The sequence below is a fragment of the Pezoporus occidentalis genome, unplaced genomic scaffold (assembly GCF_034315485.1).
Source record: "Pezoporus occidentalis ecotype Australia unplaced genomic scaffold, CSIRO_AGI_Poc_V1 ctg98, whole genome shotgun sequence".
NCBI classification, from domain to species: domain Eukaryota; kingdom Metazoa; phylum Chordata; class Aves; order Psittaciformes; family Psittacidae; genus Pezoporus; species Pezoporus occidentalis.
Genome location: NW_026916347.1, coordinates 827501 through 832886, shown reverse-complemented (window position 1 = coordinate 832886; position 5386 = coordinate 827501). Strand labels below are relative to the sequence as shown.

General features: G+C 46.1%; 1 long non-coding RNA gene across 1 annotated transcript in view; it reads right to left on the bottom strand.

Moving 5' to 3' along the window:
- Positions 1-1348: 1348 nt before the first annotated feature.
- LOC134157584 (uncharacterized) overlaps positions 1349-5386 on the bottom strand; it is a 28100-nt gene continuing 24062 nt past the window's right edge. The window contains exons 5-6 of the long non-coding RNA XR_009962378.1: positions 3971-4044; positions 1349-1897 (exon numbers count right to left, since the gene is read on the bottom strand). This is a non-coding gene — a long non-coding RNA (uncharacterized LOC134157584). The remainder of the gene's footprint in view (positions 1898-3970; positions 4045-5386) is intronic.

The window sequence follows — 5386 nt, the reverse complement described above, 5'->3', positions numbered from 1 at the left end:
AGGGGATGTGCCTTTTTAATATTACTTCAATGACCTAAAAAAAACAAAAAAGCAAGAAATTAGGACTTGAAACTATAGGCAAACTTTACATTCCAGGTTGTTAAATGAAATATATCCTTCAACCCTAAATGAACAGACATTGTAAAGTTTTATTGTTGGTGCAGATATTTCATACAATTCCTTTGGGGACCACCAGAAGACCTGGTCAGTTCTAATATGGACTCATTCAGGAGTATACAAACACAGGGAAGGTTAAGTCTTCCCTTTTCACAGTCTCAAGGTACAAGACCATTAAGGAGGTACTATTGCCTCCTTGCCTTAGCTGGAGAGCAGAGAACAGGTAAATTAAGTAAATGGGGCAAGGCCATCATGGAAATTTGTGGCAGAGCCACACAGCGACCCCAGATTTCCTACTGTCTCTTTGAACCACTAGTTACAAGCCATCTTCCCTTATGCTGTAGCACATGGACCTTTGTATGCCCACTTGCACTTGCAATTCTGGGCACATACCTGGCTATTTTTTAATTCACTGCCTACCTGTACCTTTGCTCAAGGTTAGATGTGCATGTAAAAGTCTACCTGGGAATTCAGTGAAGTCAATGAGGATGGTCTTTGCAAGTCCATCCTCCTCCTTTTCACTTGCTGGCAGTAATGTGAGCCAACCGGTTGAGCTGTGACAATGTGCCTCCCCAAAGACTCAAAATGATCACCAGTACATATGGGATTATTTACAAATGTGTGAGCATGTGCACAAATGTGCGCTTGCTCTTTGAAGTATCTTCTTTTGTCATTAACTTGTTTCATTAACATCATCCAATAGTGTTTGGATGCAACTTGCCATAACAGAGAATCAAAATAAGCAAGTGTGCCAGAACAAGGCAAGAGAAAACGCCAGTGAAGTACGTTTTCATAGAGGTCTCTAGAACCTTTGCAAAACAGAATTGCAGTGATTTGTATCATTGGCTCTGAGGTTTAACACATTTGCGTTTACCAAGGACAACGTATTTACATCGTTCAAGGAAAGAGAATACTGGCCATCATTCTGTATTAAAATCTGGCTTTTCTTGTAGTGTCTGGTATGTAGATTACTAAGGTCTTTACAAAGGAGATAGATAAAATTTCCGGCTCCACTCTACATGAAATTCAGGTTGCAAAGAAGTAGCGGTTGGTCAGAGACTGCCTGGATCTAGTTGCAGTGCTTTAAGGAGCATTCTCTCTACACTTCCAAGGAACCATTTAGTCAAGGATTTAAACAACAAATGGACAATGACAAACCTTCAGAATGGATTTTATTCATTACCACCCTAATCTCTGGGACAAAAGAAGAAGATCAGGGGAAAAAAAATGCGAGATCCACATGCCTACTAGAGATGTTCCGCTCGTACAAAGAAAGATACCTCATTGCTGCCCAGCTGTAGAAGACAGGGATGCCAGCTAGCTTAGACCTCTGTGCAACCTTAGCTCTGCCCACATGATGTGGGTGACTGGCAGGATTCTGCAGAGGGTAAATACCTGCTGCCAGACATCCACAGAGGAGGGTGTGGATGTGGAAAGAGCTGCTTGTGTTTCTTGCATAGCTAACAAATGCAAAGGCAGCAGCTCATCCTTGCATGAAGCTGTCTGCACTTTCCTGCTCACAGCAGTCAGTGATTTCCTTCAAAATGGCTCAAAAGTGTCTTTTATAAATTGCTCATTAGTGGGTTCTTTCATACCTGGAGTATCAATAAACGGCGTCATTCCCACAGCCTACTTGCCATCATTATATTTCTTCTTCTGCACTTCATCCTGCTTGAAGCCTAGAGGAACAGCAGGGGCTTGCCTTTTGCCTTTCAGCCACAGTCAGAAGTCCTGGGCTCAGACCAAATCAATCTGGGTTGAAGTGAGGCTAAGGAGACACCTAAAAGAGCAGGTAAAGTATGAATTACAGATATTCAAATAAGAGCCACCTTTCCCACAGTTTGGTTTCAAGGCTGGCTCTACAAAGGATGAACCCAAGGCATAAAGTTGAGTTCTACACAACTGTCAGAATCAGCAGCAAATTTCCACCAGTGGTGGATGGCCGTATATGAGCAAGTGGAGATGACTCAGGAGGAGCATACTGATACGCACAGAAGCAAGCTCTTTTGCATATGTATGTGGATGGGCACATATGTATACGCACATTTGTATTTTCATGGGTGTGTTGGGGTGTGCCTGATGCTGCACATCAATGTGTGCAGATGCCAGCAGAGGAGGGGGTACCCCCCAGGCTGCACACTAGCTGAAGTGTGGGTGAGAGTTCGTGGACTGCTACTGAATAGCTTGAGGCATCAGCTGTAAGGGCTTATTTCCAGTACAGAGCATTTTCTCCCACTAAGAGTCAATGAAACCATTCTGTCAAACCTCCCTCAGGTACCACACAGGAAATGTAACACCAAGGAAACATTTGGGAAGATTTCTGGTCACTGAGACTGTGGTAACTTGGGGAGAAAGCCTAGGTTGTGAAAAGAGACTGCTCATGTAATTTGCAGAGGTATTTGGCTGACTGAACAGCCTTACACTTTGCAAGTATTCTTTTGGTTTCAGCAACATATTCTCTGTCTCCCTCACTCTTTTACAGGAGCTTGGAAGAGACATAGATCTGCTCTACAATAGCTTTCCTGGCATTGTTGCCTGTGGTGACTCCTACTGGGAGAAACTGAGAGGAGAAAAGCTCGGAACTGGCCCACCCTGCATCCTCACACAGCTTCACACCAGGCTGCCTGCAGGGCAGCAGCAGCCAGGATCCTGCCAGCCTCCACCAGCCCCACTGTCCCTTCTGCACCCCTTCCCCAGCGCCACAGCCAGCTCAGAGCTCCCTCTACCCTTCACCCAGGCACGGTCTCCTGATGGCACTCTGCTTGCTGTCTGTGACCCAGGTCTAGGCACAGCTTTAGAGCATCTCCTTCAGAAATTAGTCCTCTCTCAGCAGTCAAAGCCAAGCCTAGCAGTGCCTCCTGCTGAACCTCCTGGCATGGCCAGCACCTCACTCGTTGGGCACCTTGATCTTTCCCACGGGGACTCAGGCAGTCAGAGGGAGAGAAATTGATAGCAAGGAAAAGCAGCAGATGAAAAGTAAACTCACACTACATAAATCCTGAAATGGTTTTTATAAGGACACAACATTGTAACAACTTGCCAAGAACAACACAGAAATTATTTCAAGGTTTCCCATTTGTTTGTAAAGTGAATATTAAAGGTGCAGGCAGCAGTCTCCCAGTGTTCCCCTGGGAACTGTTGGTGTCCGTAGTAACGAGGTCATTCCTTTTTTATTAGGAGAAGGGTTTCTGTAAAGTTAAATGTGCTGACAGCCTCTTGCCTTTGATGTTGGGTTTCACCTCAGTCCCTCCTGCAGATACTGCTGCTCCTCCCTCGCAAAGACACATCCCTGACAAACAATCTCCCCTCTGTCTTCCCTACTTGTTTGTTTAGACGCATGATGGGCAGCTCTGTTAAAGGGCAGCACATGAAGGTGGGCTGGTGTTTCAGTGGATGGGAGAGATGTGAGAGATTTGGTTGCTGTAATTAAGTCAGTCTTCATTCCCCCAAACTCCCAGGGCTTAGTACCCTTCATTTTATTGACCAGACAGGTAATTACAGTGACAACAGTCACAAACCCCCCACTCACAGTTGCGCTAAAATTGCTGTGGTACCATGTTCAGATGAATATGGGACCTGTAGAGCCCTTGCCACAAAGCCCAGCCTGGATGGGGAGGTGGGGAAGAGCACCCCAGCTCTATCCCTGCTTCCCCACGGCTCTCCTTGCTCTGCAGCTACAGGGACAAGTCCTCCCTCCCCAGCAGAGTGGAAAGGCCCTTCCACAGGAGGACACACAGAAATCTCTGCTGCTGCCTTGTCTTAGTTATTGCAGCTCCTGCCCAAGCACCCTCCCTGTCCGGTGACCTGGTGATCCCTGTGCAGTTACCTCCAAGCACCCATGTACTGTGCCTACCTGACCATGGCCAACAAGGATTTTAAAATATAGATGAGCTGAGGTCACTCCATGGCACACAGCAACCGTCTGACCTGCATAAAAGAAGAGGGATCTGATGAGGATGCCACCTAATTAGGGCTTGGGAGACTCCATTCTGAGCTCTGCCAGAGTTTTCCAAAGATCTTGGGCAAATTAACTAAACAGCCTCCACAGTAAAAGCACAGGGTGGCCTCCAGAGCCTCACTCATCAACTGCTCAGAGCCACAACCTCTGTGTGCTCTGTATGTGCATACACCACATCCAACACAAGGGAACCCAGGTACCAGCAGGCACATCAGCACAACACACAACACAAAAAAAACTAACATTTGTTTTTTGTTTGAACATTAAACAGGCAACAATGCCCACAAAGTGCATTGTGTGTAGCCACTCCTTAAGAGTAGAAAAAGATAAATAATACTTTCATGCTTCAAAGTGAAGTGCACATTGTGTGCACCCAAATAATAAGAAATAATGTAAGTATCCTTGTTCATCATGGACATAGTAGGAAGAAATCAACTTCTTCCCTGAGAACGGGTACTTAGAAATGATTTATTCACTCTTGGGAAATGAATGCAAAAACCAAAGAGACACTGTTGTGCACTGAGGTGGACCAGAAATTTGTCTGCCCATATTTAACCACAGGATCAAGAACTGTAATCAGGTGGCTGGTGATGGCACCAAAAACATTTCAGCTCTGGGATCCACATTCAAAACCAGCCATGAGTCGGTGATAAAGAAAGGCTGCGACCTCGAGTCCTACTGCTGTTCAATGGCTGACATCAAGCACGCTGCTACAATTCAGATTCATTTACGGACTACAGACATGTATCAGCAGACCACCAGAAGAGGACCTCCCTGCTGGAGTCATGGAGATCTGCATACTTCTAGAAAATACAGCCTAGCAAGCCTGGGTCTTATTTCTGTCTCAGCTGAGTCTGCTCGTTCCTCTGCTTGTACTGAGCTCTTTGTAAAATAGGCAGCTTTCTGAGGGAGGTAGGTGAGTATGATCCTAAAAGCAAAGCTACAACTACATAGTCTAGAGTAAACGTTTCAGATTCTCAGTGGCTAAAGGTCTCAGATCAACAACTGAGAAATACAAATAATTTTGGCCATGGCACTCTGCTTGAGACAGTTCTCCATGAGCTCACCTTGTGCCAGCGCTCTCTTGCTAGGCGCAGCACTGACCTCCTCCAACTCAGCACGACCCATTGGTTCCCAAACACAGCACCCATGAAACAGGAGACAACCTTCCCATGGGAACACAGTATGCCAGCACGGCAGGTCCTGGCTTTTGGTTGGGATGCATCAGCAGTGGTGTGGGCTGTACTCTGAGATGCAACCAGGACAAAGGACTTATCCCCCAGGAGAGCCAGGACAAAACAGCCCAAAGCC